General features: G+C 39.7%; 2 pseudogenes; one reads left to right on the top strand and one right to left on the bottom strand.

Moving 5' to 3' along the window:
- The first annotated feature begins 305 nt into the window (after positions 1-305).
- LOC134204137 (uncharacterized) lies at positions 306-2,991 on the top strand (annotated as a pseudogene).
- On the bottom strand, positions 2,821-13,818 carry LOC134204133 (RNA-binding protein spenito-like; annotated as a pseudogene).
- Between the last annotated feature and the right edge of the window lie 554 nt (positions 13,819-14,372).

The raw sequence follows: 14,372 nt of genomic DNA, 5'->3' as shown, positions 1-14,372 counted from the left end.
ACGTGTACATATGCAACACTTTCGAATACTCTCAGGTGCTCCAGATCTGGCTTTCAGTTCTTCAGTTCTGAAGATACGTTGCGGAAGGAACAGCTTCTCCCTAAAACCGTTTCTTCAGACCGGAGTCAAGGAGCATGCACGTTGCCATTTCGGTTATTGATCTGTTCTTTCTTTCGGCAACGCCGTTAGACCATTGACGAATACATAGACGGAGTGGTGGCCATTTTTTCGGGCACCACTATATACCCCTGGGGAGTGACGGATTACAATTATTACAATCACTCGACCATTGAGAAGCCCCTCAATCCAAATCACGTCAGTTTGACAACAGTTGTCATTTCCATTTTTGTTTACCTCCTGTTTCTGATTCAAAAATCAATGAATCGAGACGAGTTTGTTTAATCACGGTGGAAACCAATGTTCTGAAGCCAAAACAAGAAACACAACAGCGGTACACTCGAGGTCGGGGAGTGAAACGTACCAGCAATGGCGCTAAAGTGGTACCCACCAAGAAAATTCATCCTCGAGCGATTCCCGACCCGGATCCGCCGGTTCAATACATTTCGTCGGTAATTGTGGATGGTCAGGATGTTTACTATACATACTCAAAAGTAGGCGACGATAGTTCGGAAGCAATTGGATTAACGGAGGAGGAGGAGGATGCCTGCGATTGTGTCGTTAGACTTTGATGGGACCTACACGGACGACGCGCCGGAGGGTAAGAGCAGCTGCTGAAGGATGAGCAAGAGTACTATAATGTTGAACCGCTGGAGTCAGATGTTTGTTTAATCTGCTTGAGTTGTCGGACCTCAAGGACCACATTGTGGACGCACGACGGATTGAAGAGCAGATCAAAGATATGGCATGTGAATATTGTAACAGAATATTTTCGGATATTAAGACCCTGGGCCTGGACCGACACATCGGTAAAATACACTTCACAGGATCACCTCAATGGACACACTGGGGATCGTGTTTACCAATGCGGTGAATGCAAAGATCAGCGTATGCCTTCCGGATGGGATGTCTGGTGCACAAAATCTTCGACCATGTGAAGCTGAACGGCGTATACGTGTGCCCCGGGCTGTCGAGCGGCACAAGTACCGGCACAGCCGAGTACTGCACCAGTAGCAACAACAGCACCAGCACCAGCTAGATCTAATAATGGGACACAGCGGAAGAAGAAATTCCGTCAACGCCGGTAAGACATCTTATTTTTCAAGGAAAATGAACGAAACAAATTTCTCAATGTTTTTGAAAGCTTCTCCAAAACCGAAACGTGGATCAGTCGCTTTCGTCTGTACCACGAAACAGGAAGAAATTTTAATATTAATTTACGGTAAGCCATTGACATTTCTTTTTACAATTATGTATAGTTTTTCAAAAGCTCCAGAAACAAGTGAATGTTGTTTCGATTGATCATGTCATATTGATTTTACTTTTGAACACATAGGCTTTGGTCCGATTCGCGAATTAAAATCAAATTAAACTTAAAAATGACAGTTATATATAATTTTCTATAATTTTCATATAATTTTATAATTTTCAAATAACCCTACTCGCAGAGCAAGATTACTTTGACCGATGTTGAATCGTTTTTGATAGATGTTTTGACGGTCTTACTGGGTAGCACCAGCCATTCTTATGAGCAGGGGATTTCATAATTTCGAATTGTCACTTTTAAGTTTAATTTGATTTTAATTCGCGACTCGGACCGAAGCCTTAAAAACAATACAAAGTACGAAAAAGTCCTTTTGAAAAAAATTTATATAAAAATTGTGTATTATATTTCGGTAATTCCTATTTCAAAAAATGGGATTTGGTTCGTTATTTAGGGGGCAGGCCATAGTAATTTATGTATTCAATATGAATGTAATGTTTTAAACATATCAAGCATAATTTTTCATAAGGACGTATGTAACAAAAGTAAACAAAACGAGATTTTGAATACAACATGACAATCACACGCGACTTTATATAATACGCATCGATTTTACTGATTTTAGATCTTAAAATTCTTTAATACAATCTTTTTACAAATCGACGTATGTAGAATTTTCTATTTTTGAAGTCTCACTGTTACATACGTCGCTTTAACATATAGGGAACTAAGAGCGACCATGTGAATATCATGTTGTATTAAAAACCTCGTTTTGTTTACTTTTATTACATACGTCCTTATGAAAAATTATGCTTGAATTTGAATTTAATTAATTATTTATTCATTATTAATGAAAACTATTTTCCAGGTCAACAGGTCAACAGCTTCGTCTTGATGGACGATCGCATAGTTGATGTAATTTCCTTGGAAAAAACTTATTCATCTCGGACAGTCAAATGCCTAAGCAAGCTGATTTGTTTATGCTGGATCTCTGACACTGAGCTGGCGGAATTGGATTGGACGACGGACATCTGATGATGTTCAACGTGGATGACGGTGACGAAGAGACTATGAATCACGAGTTAAAGCAAAATTTGCACAATAAACATCCGGTGCCTGCCGACTTGCATGTTGATTACGGAGGCGGATGAATTGGGTTTGCACAAGTACCCTCAGCAGTCAGAGCACAATTGTTATTAATAAAGGTGGAGTTTGGAAGCATTTGATCGGTATGGTCACAGTGGAAACGGAAGACCCCATTCGAGAAGCAAGCAAACAACCGCGTCCGGAAAAATAAAAGAAAATCAAGCGATACGTTCTGGTGAACAAAACCGATAACAATATGAGCACTCCCTTGCCAAATAAACAGAAGGATGATTCACAATTAAAGCCAGAGGGAATCAAAACGCCATTAACTCAGAAAATAAAAAAAAGGTAAATAATTTGAAATTAATGATTTATTGGTTTATTATTAATAAAAACTGTTTTCAGGTCAAGGAAGGAATTGTGGCCGTACGTGAAAACAGCTGGACAGGCGGTCTCCAGGCGCGCACGTTCCTTATCCACATGAGTTGCGCGCTGCCCATTTCCTCCGGAACTTGAACTTTCTTGTGCCTCAACACGGAACCAAAACCAAAGTCACTACCGAAAAGTTGTTGCACTCAGGATGTTGCACTCACTCATAACCTGCCAATCCAGCTAGTTGACGTAGATGTGGATCAGTAATCCCAGTTGAGTAACCGCGAATCGAATCCGAAATCTGCTGCGTGATCTGGTCAAGCTTCTCAAGATCATCGGGTCCGATCCAAGATACTACCAACAAGGACGACTATCACCGTAATTCAAGCCCAATCAGGAATCGCAGCACTCGAGAACCCGGTTGGAGATCAAGAGATGCGATTAATGCTATGGAGCAGCTACATTAACGTTCGCTGGCAATGCTGTCTTTAGGGCAAACGCCAGTGTTGAAGCCTCGTCATCACCAGCAATTATTGACCTGGAATATAGGATATCGTCAGTATCGATTCGATTAATAATAAACATGACAGTTTAGTATAGCGTACTTCACTTGGTTCGAATATGTAATGCATTTAACACACATTTAAATATGAAAGAAAACCATCATTTTGAGAAATTCAGTACACATTTAGTTCTGAGAGTAAAATGTTATTTTGAAAGGGTAAATACACATTTAGTTTTTAGAGGAAATCGTTATTTTGAAAAGTCGGCTCTTGTCAAAGTTCATTTTGAAGTGACATATTTAGAATTGTAAATTCAACAATCTTATACTTTCTACTGAAAATCACTAACTGATTTTCTTAATTTTACCAACGTTTCTTTCAATTTCACCAACGATTTTTTATTTGTGTGAAGTTAAAGTAATTTTTCATTTGACTTTGATATTATCCCAAATGAATGTTAGTTGGAAGAATGGTTGATTGGTTGGTTGCTTAATTGTTGGTTGGTTGCCAATCCAACAAACCAATCAGGTTATATGATTGATTGGTTGCTTGACTGGTTGATTGATTGGTTGGTCGGCTGGTTAGTTGATACTGTTTTGTTCAACCGTCTAAGACGAGTTTAGGACTCTCCATTTAATTCCACCAATTATTTTGATATCTTTTCAGATACGTATTTCGACCACAACTGTGTGGTCGTATTCAGTGTCTCGCACTCGACTGTTTTGTTGCTTGCTTAATTAGTTCGTTGGTTGAATAATTGATTGGTTGATTGGTAGATTGCTTGATTGGATGGTTGATTGATTAGTTGGTTGTTTGGTTGATCGGTTGATTGGTTGCTGCTTGATTTGTTAGGTGGTAGAATGGTTGGTTGGTTGGTTGCTTGATTGTTGATTGGTTCTCAATCATACCAACTAATAAGGTTATTTGGTTGATTGGTTACTTGACTGGTTGATTGATTAGTTGCTTGATTGGTTGGTCGGCTGGTTAGTTCATATGTTGTTTTGTTGGTTGCTTGGTTGATTATTAGTTGGTTGGTTGCTTGATTGTTTTGGTTGTTTGGTAGCTTGCCTGAATGGCTGATTGCTGGATTAGTTGATTGTTTGCTTTACTGGTTGATTGAATGGTTGGTCGGCTGGCTAGTTGAGTAGTTGTTTTGTTGGTTGCTTGAATGGTTGATTGGTTGGTTGCTTATTTGGTTGATTATCTTGTTGGTTGATTGGTTGATTAGTTAGTTGTTTGATTGGTAGCTTGCTTGATTGGTTGGTTGCTGGATTAGTTGATTGATTGATGGTTGGTTACTTATTTGGTTGATTGGTTGCTTTACTTGATTGCTTGGTTGTGGTTATTTAGTTGATTGGTTGGTCGTCTCGTTAATTGACAAGTTGATTAGTTGATTGGTTGCTTGATTGGTTGGTTGGTTGCTTGATTGTTTGGTTGGTTGCTTGATTAGTTGGTTGGTTGCTTGATTGCTTGGTTGATTATTTGGTTGATTGCTGCTTGATTTGTTAGTTGGTAGTATGGTTGATTGGTTTGGTTGCTTGACAGGTTGATTGATTGAGTTAGTAGGCTGGTTAGTTGATTAGTTGTTTTGTTGGCTGCTTGGTTGATTGGTTAATAAGTTGATTGCTGGATTGGTTGGTTATTTAGTTGATTGGTTTGTTTGATTGGTTATTGGTTGGTTGCTTGATTGGATGATTAGCTGGTTGGTTGTTTGATTGCTTGGTTGATTGGTAGCTTGCTTGAATTGTTGGTTGCTTGAATGTTGGTTGGTTGCTTGACTGGTTAATTGATTGGTTGCTTGATTTGTTAGTCGGCTAGTTAGTTGTTTAGTTGTTTTGTTGGTTTGCTTGGTTAATTGGTTAATAAGTTGATTGGTAGGTTGCTTGAATGGTTGGTTGTTTGATTGGTTAGTTGATTGATTCGTTGGTTATTTGGTTGGTTGGTTTGCTGCATGATTTATTAGTTGGAAGAATGGTTGATTGGTTGGTTGCTTTTTTTATTGATTCCTTGATTGGTTGGTAATTTGTTTGATTGGTTGCTTGACTGGTTGATTGATTGGTTGGTCGGCTCGTTAGTTCATATGTTGTTTTGTTGGTTGCTTGACTGGTTGATTAGTTGGTTGGTTGAATGATTGCTTGGTTGATTGGTAGCTTGCTTTAAATGTTGGTTATTTGATTGATTGATGCTTGATTTGTTAGTTGGTAGAATGGTTGATTGGTTGGTTGATTGCTTGATTGGTTGGTAATTTGGTTGATTGGTTGCTTTACTGGTTGATTGGCTGGTCGGCTGATTAGTTGATATGTTGTTTTGTTGGTTGCTTCAATGGTTGCTTGGTTGGTTAATTAGTTGATTTGTTGCCTGATTGATTGGTAGCTTGCTTGAATGGCTGATAGCTGGATTAGTTGGTTGGTAGCTTAATTGGTTGGTTATTTGGTTGATGGGTTGCTTTCAGAGCATAAAATATTCACTTTCATGAAGCACATTCACTCCGACTTTTGACATTTGTGTTTTTATTATTCAAAACATAGAATGACTTACTCAGTTTACTTCTTCATAAATTCATTCAATTGATTACCACTGAGTATGGTAATCGCGCGAAAAAAACAAAATTAGCCTTGATTATATTGACATTTGACGCTAAAATGCCCCTCAATTGAACGTCAGGATTAGATCTATGCGTGTAGTTAAATATTTAAATCATCAAAATGTGTTCAGTTTTACGATTATTTAATAATTTGTGATATTCAAATAAATACTCACTGACCCATATTCATCATGAAAATTGACGGTGCAGAGCCGAATATGAATATGTTTAGAAGTGAAGTGACAAAGAAGGCCGATGGGCTTCATAAAAAATAATCGAATATTTACAGCTCTGGTTGCTTTACCGTTTGATTGAATTGTTGGTCGGCTGATTGGTTGATTAGTTGGTTTTTTTGGTTTCTTGATTGGTTGATTAGTTGATTGATTGATTGATTGGTTGGTTGCTGCTTGATTTGTTAGTTGGAATAATGGTTGATTGATTGGTTTCTTTTTTGTTTATTGATTACTTGATTGGTTCATAATCTGGTTGATTGGTTGCTTGAATGGTTGATTAGTTGGTTGGTTGAATGATTGCTTGGTTGATTGGTAGCTTGCTTGAATGGTGGGTTGCTTGATTGATTGGTAGTTTGCTTGAATGGTTGGTTATTTGATTGATTGCTGCTTGATTTGTTAGATAGTAGAATAATTGATTGGTTGGTTGATTGCTTGCTTGATTGGTTGGTCGGCTGGTTAGTTGACATGTTGTTTTGTTGGTTGCTTGGTTGGTTGATTAGTTGATTCGTTGCTTGATTGATTGGTGGCTTACTTGAATGGCTGATTGCTGGATTAGTTGGTTGGTTATTTGGTTTGATGGGTTGCTTTACCGTTTTGATTGAATGGTTGGTCGGCTGGTTGGTTGATTAGTTGTTTTGTTGGTTTCTTGATTGCTTGATTAGTCGATTGATTGGTTTGTTATGCTTGATTAGTTAGTTGGTAGAACTGTTGATTAGTTGATTCCTTGATAGTTGGCTGGTTGCTTAATTGGTTGGTTGGTTGCTTCATTGTTTATTGGTTTGGCAGTTTGGTTATTTAATTGATTGGTTTGGCTTGATTGGCTAATCCAGCAATCAGCCATTCAAGCAAGCTACCAATCAATCAAGCATCGAATCAACTAATCAACCAACCAAGCAACCATTGAAGCAACGAACAAATCAACTAATCAACTAACCAGCCGACCAGCCAATCAAGCAACCAAACAATCAACCAGTCAAACAACCAATCAACCAAATTACCAACCAATAAATCAATCAACGAACAATGAAGCAACCATCCAATCAACCATTCTACCAACTAACAAATCAAGCAGCAATCAACCAACCCATCAACCAAACAACTAACCAATCAAGAAACCTAGCAATCAACATATTAACCAATCAACCAAATAACAAAACAACTAATCAACTAACCAGCCGACCAACAATCAATCAACCAGTCAGGCAACCAACCGGCAATGAAGCAACCAATTAAGCAACCAACCAACTATAAACCATTCAACAGTTCTGCCAACTAACAAATCAAGCGGCAACCAACCAATCAATCATTCTACCAACTAACAAATCAAGCAACCAACCAATAATCAGGCAACCAACCAACTAATCTACCAATCAAGTAATCAACAAAACAACTAATCAACCCATCAAGCAACCGACCAACAATCAACCAACCAACTAATCAACCAATCAACTAATCAATCAACCAATCAGGCAACCAATCAACTGAATAATTAACTAGTCAACGATTCCAGCAACCAACCAATCAAGCAATCAACTAATCAGCCATTCAAGCAACCAACAAAACAACTAATCAACTAACCAGCCGACCAACCAACCAATCAACCAGTCAAACAACCAATCAACCAAATAACCAACCAATCAAGCAACCAACCAACTATGAAGCAAACAACCATTCAACAGTTCTACCAACTAACAAACCAAGCAGCAACCAACCAATTAATCATTCTACCAACCAACAATCAACCAACCAACCAATCATGCAACCAATGAACTAAATAACCAATCAATCAACCAACAAACAATGAAGCAACCAACCAACTATCAAGGAACTAACTAATCAACAATTCTACCTACTAACAAATCAAGCAACAATCAACCAATTAACTAATCAATCAATCAATCAACTAATCAACCAATCAAGAAACCAACAAAACAACTAATCAACCAACCAGCCGACCAATCATTCAATCAAACGGTAAAGCAACCCATCAAGCAAATAACCAACCAACTAATCCAACAATCAGCCGTTTAAGTAAGCAACCAATCAATCAAGCAACGAATCAACTAATCAACCAACCAAGCAACCAACAAAACAACATGTCAACTAACCAGCCGACCAACCAATCAAGCAAGCAAGCAACCAACCAATCAATTATTCTATCATCTAACAAATCAAGCAGCAATCAATCAAATAACCAACCATTCAAGCAAACTACCAATCAACCAAGCAATCAAGCAACCCACCATTCAAGCAAGCTACCAATCAACCAAGCAATCATTCAACCAACCAACTAATCAACCATTCAAGCAACCAATCAACCAAATTACCAACCAATCAAGTAATCAATAAACAAAAAAGAAACCAACCAATCAACCATTATTCCAACTAACAAATCAAGCAACAACCAACTAAACAAATAACCAACGAATCAATCAACTAACTAATCAAACAACCAACCATTCAAGCAAGCTGCCAATCAACTTATTAACCAATCAGCCAAGCAACCAACAAAACAATTAATCAATTAACCAGCTGACAAAACAATCAAGCAACCAAACAAACTACAAACTACTACTTCTACAAACTAACAAATCAAGCAGCAACCCATAAACCAAATTACTAATCAATCAAACGACTATCCATTCAAGCATGCTACCAATCAACCAACCTACCAACTAATCGATCAATCAAGCAACCAACCAATTAGCCATCCAAGCAACCAACAAAACAACTAATCAACTAACCAGCCGACCAACTAATCAAGTAACCAATTAACCAACCAGTCAAGCAACCTATCAATCAAATAACCAACCAATCAACCAAATAACAAAACAACTAATCAACTAACCAGCCGACAAGCAACCAATCAACTATTAACCATTCAACAGTTCTACCAACTAACAAATCAAGCAGCAACCAACCAATCAATCAATCATTCTACCAACTAACAAATCAAGCAATCAACTAATCTACCTATCAAGCAATCAACAAATCAACTAATCAACCCATCAAGCAACTGACCAACAATCAACCAACCAACTAATCAAGCAATCAACCAACCAATCAAGCAATCAATCAACTGAATAATTAACTAATCAACCATTCCAGCAACCAATCAAGCAACCAAACAATCAGCCATTCAAGCAACCAACAAAACAACTAATCAACTAACCAGCCGACCAACCAATCAATCAACCAGTCAAACAACCAATCAACCAAATTACCAACCAATCAAGTAATCAATAAACAAAAAAGAAACCAACCAATCAACCATTATTCCAACTAACAAATCAAGCAGCAACCAACTAAACAAATAACCAACGAATCAATCAACTAACTAATCAAACAACCAACCATTCAAGCAAGCTACCAATCAACTTATTAACCAATCAATCAACCAAACAAACAATTAAACAGCCAACAAACAATGAGCAAACAACCAACCAATTAAACAACCAACCAACTATTAAACTGATCCAAAATTATTTATCAGATCGCTCACTGCAGGTAAACTATCAGAATTCTAAATCTGATAGATTACCTGTTAGAGCTGGTGTTCCCCAAGGTAGCATACTGGGGCCCATATTGTATAACATTTTACTTCTGACTAACCTGATTTACCACCAGGGTGTCAAAATCTTTGTTTGCAGATGACACAGGTCTCTCAGCCAAAGGGCGAAGCCTTCTGTGTCATTTGTAGTATGTAGATTGAAAAAAAAGTTTGGATATTTTCTCCACTTACTTGCAAAAATGGAAAATTTTCCCGAATGCTTCAAAAACTCAGTTTATAATTTTCCCACATAAGCCGAGAGTTTCTTATTTGAAACCTTCTAGCAGACATATTGTCACTATGAATGGGGTTCCAATTAATTGGTCTAGCGAAGCTAAATGTTTAGAACTTCTGCAATCTTCTATTGCAACGATTAGCTCCTTGTACCCTTAGTAAAAATTAGGTTAAGTTTAGTTTAAGTAGAAAACTTTGTAATTCCTACATGGTTTAATTCAACCAGATGAAATATCCTAACTGCCAGAGGCAATTGAAATGTATTAATAATAACTAAAAGCGTAACATAGCAAATAAGGATGATAGTGTTAAGAAAACACGGAACACCTAGTCCAAGAGATGCATATATTATATAATTAGCAAATAAAATTAGTAAAAAACTAATTTGCAGCTGCCAAAGAAACCTTATTTTCTTTTTTTTGCTGTTTATACAAAAATATGTATTTACTTTTTCCGATGCCTATGATCTTGGAACCCGGAGGACAACTTTCTTCTGACGATTATCATGAGGCTAAACGATGATACTTTTATGCCCAGGGAAGTCGAGGCAATTTCAATCCGAAAATTGTCTAGACCGGCACCAGGAATCGAACCCAGCCACCCTCAGCATGGTCTTGCTTTGTAGCCGCGCGTCTTACCGCACGGCTAAGGAGGGCCCGATATGCCTATTCGTTGTAAATAAAAGCATCTTATATCAAATGACAAAAACAATAAACTGCCGTAGATAAACGCTGCAGCAACAAACAAGTATTTGATAACAAAAATTAAAATTAAACCTTTTTTCTAATTATTCTACAGTTCGTTATTCATCATCTTACCTTATGTGTTATCTGCGCCCTCATCCGCAACTCAGGCGGTTCCTCCTCGGACTACCACGATTACCAGATGGTCTTCCTTCAGTCCCTCCTCGGTGAGGTTGTGACATGTTCGTTTCAACAATTCTGTCGAAAAATCGCATGGCGGGAATGAGTAGCCGGTTGCTTCCGTTTCCTTATTGAGTAAGGATATAACGCCGGCCGCTTCTTTCTGCTTCAGGTAGGACACGAGATTACGCAGTGGACGCGTCTGAGCGCTGGCATCATCCGACGATGCTACCGATGACGTCGATCCCGGCAGGCCGAGGAAGATTGCGTGCGACGATGACGTCGATATGCGCTTCTGCACATCTTCCAACTGATGATGATTTGTTGAGCTTTTCAGCGCTTTTCGGAACGATTTCCTTAGGTGGCCCATATTGCCCCGATCACTCCTATATCAAATGGCAAAAACAATAAACTACCGTAGATAGACGCTGCAGCAACGAAAAGTCTTTGATAACAAAAATTAAAATTAAACCTTTCAAGCAAAATTTTTCATAACGACGTATGTAACAAAAGTAAACAAAACGAGGTTTTTAATACAACGTGACAATCACACGCGGCTTTATATAATACGCATCGATTTTACTGATTTCAGATCTTAAAATTCTTTAATTCGATCTTTTTGCGAATCGACGTATGTAAAAATTTCTATTTTTGAAGTCTCACTGTTACATACGTCGCTTTAACATATGGGAACTGAGAGCGACCTATGTAACAAAAAAGCAAAACAAAACTGCAGTTGCGTCAATCGTGCAACTATGGAAAACCGACCAATGTACATCGACGTACGTGTAGCATACCGGTGTATGAATAATTTTATCGTTTTTCACAGTGAATTTGAATGAACTGAGCTTTGCTGTGAAGCACGCTTATTACGTGTCATGTAATGATGCATGCCAGCGGAAAAAAGGATTGAAAAAAGATTTAGTTTTAAAACAGTTTTAGAAAAAGTTTTGCCAACTTTCTGCAAAGGAATTCTCGAATCCTCATAATTGTTACATACGTCGTTATGAAAAATTATGCTTGCTATTTTCTAATTATTCTACAGTTCGTTAATCATCATCTTACCTTATGTGTTATCTGCGCCCTCATCCGCAACTCAGGCGATTCCTCCTCGGACCACCACGATTATCAGATGGTCTTCCTTCAGTCCCTCCTCGGTGAGGTTTTGACATGTTCGTTTCAACAATTCTGTCGAAAAATCGCTTGGCGGGAATGAGTAGAGCACACCGGTTGCTTCCGTTTCCTTATTGAGTAAGGATATAACGCCAGCCGCTTCGTTCTGCTTCCGTAGGACACGAGATTACGCAGTGGACGCGTCTGAACGCTGGCATCATCCGACGATGCTACCGATGACGTCGATCCCGGCAGGCCGAGGAAGATTGCGTGCGACGATGACGTCGATATGCGCTACTGCACATCTTCCAACTTGGGTTGATCGAGGCGTAGTCGCTGAGTAATACGAAGGTGGTGTTTACCTTCCTCGTCCTTCATCAGGCTGTCCACTATTTCGTTGTTTCCGTCCGTTAGGTGCAACTTGGTGGGGAATAGTGAACTCTTCAAAATCAGCGCCCCTTGCCAGAATGTGGTAGATTTCCGTGCGACTTCTGGTAACGTTCTTGCATTCGATAACATGCCATTCCTATGAGAAGACGAATCAGAATCCGAATCAGCCGGAAATGCGTTGCCTCGGTGAACGGGAGCGAGATCTATCGATTCCTGGTTCACGTGATCCAGAACGACGGCGTGAATCATATTCGCCATCGGCTCCTGATCGACGCCATTCATCATTGTCCCCGTGGTGCGGTGGGCCATCACTATGAAAACTGCCACGGAAACCACCACGCCCGCGGAATCCTCCTCTGCCGCGGAACGGTCTTCCACCATAGCCGTACAATGAATTTTCCTCGTATGATGCACCACCTTCCGGATATTCGTAGTCGGGGGCGCGACGATACTCACCGCCTTCCTCAAAACATCCACTGCGCTTTGAGAACGATGGTGTTGTTCCGTTGTCAGCAAAATCGATACGAATACGACGATCCGGTGCCCCTAACGGGAATCCACGCATTTCCTTCACAGCAGCCGTAGCAGCATCAATAGAATCGTACAGAATGTAGGCCTGGGTGTCCCCTTTGTTATATTCGATCTTTTGATGGCACCAAAACGGTCGAACTCACGCTTCAACTGAGTAACGAAACGAACAAACAACAAACGAACCGAAACGACGTCACAAGGTGAGGGAGAAAAACAAACAAACTGTCAAAACGTCAAGAGGGGTAAGTCAGCGCTCGTAAAATATTTATGTAATTCGTCACCCACGAGGGGTATTTTCTTCAAAATGAAGAAGAAGACATGGTGCCCGATTTTCTGATGGCTTTGTACCGGACATTTAGGTCTATGTATTCGTCAATGGTTAGACTGAGGGGAATACGCAGTAGTATCATTGACGAATACATAGACGGAGGGGTGGCCATTTTTCCGGGCACCACTATATACCCCTGGGGAGTGACGGATTACAATTATTACAATCACTCGACCATTGAGAAGCCCCTCAATTCGAACCACGTCAGTTTGACAACAGTTGTCATTTTCATTTTTGTTTATGTTTTTGTTATGTTTTTCAGTTTTTCCCACGCGTGCCGCACAGCAACAACTTTTTCGGTTATTCTTTTTTATTTATTTAAAAGTTATTTAAACGAGGTCGTCTACTGATCCGCCAGCAGCGGATAAAGAAAGGAAGTGACTCATCCTCGTCCGGTCAGCAGTACGGGTCCGACTTGGACACGCTGGACGTAACGAACATGTACCCGCAAAACCTATTGACGATTCCGGCGCACCATCATTTTGAAAGGCAAATTTCCGAACCGATCATTCCAACATCGCCGGCCGTATCGTCTCCACCGGGAGCGCGATCAGCACCTGCGGATCGTTCACACGGTGGACATCATCTCACCGTATCTCAGCAGCCATATATTGCAAGGACATGACATGACAAACAACACTCCCACCCATTGTTGCCAAGGCGTTTAAGGCTATTTCGTCATACCCACACACAAAGCTCAACTCCGTTGACCCTGGTCACCAGTAGTAGTGGGTCCACCACTATCTAACGCCGTCCTCCTCTCTGAAAACCGATTCGGACGATGAACCGTCGACACCCGTACCCCAATTCCACAAATCCGACAAATCCACCTGAAAACCGATCGCACATCGAGTCCAACGGTTGTTCTCGTTTCCGATATGGAATCGCTCCAACAGCAGCACCAGCACCATTTATCGGGAAGTGCGGTTGCCAGTACAAGTACCATACCTATAATTATATACAAACTACTAAATTTGCTACTTTCTTTGTAACAAAAAAATTCTAACATTTTTTCATTTCATAGTGACGGTGAAGATGCCCTAATAACAAAAATCCAACCATGGTACCAGTATTTACGATGACTTTGTGGATTCTGTCTGGGCGACCGTACGGTCCACGGATATACGCCGCGGCGATGCAGATATACCTAAATGAACGTGACACGCCTTCCGCACAGTCGCCAAGTGTTTTGCAATCCAGCGAC

Source organism: Armigeres subalbatus, unplaced genomic scaffold (assembly GCF_024139115.2).
Source record: "Armigeres subalbatus isolate Guangzhou_Male unplaced genomic scaffold, GZ_Asu_2 Contig411, whole genome shotgun sequence".
NCBI lineage: Eukaryota > Metazoa > Arthropoda > Insecta > Diptera > Culicidae > Armigeres > Armigeres subalbatus.
Note: the sequence above shows the minus strand (reverse complement) of the source record. Positions and strands in the feature narration are given on the sequence as shown.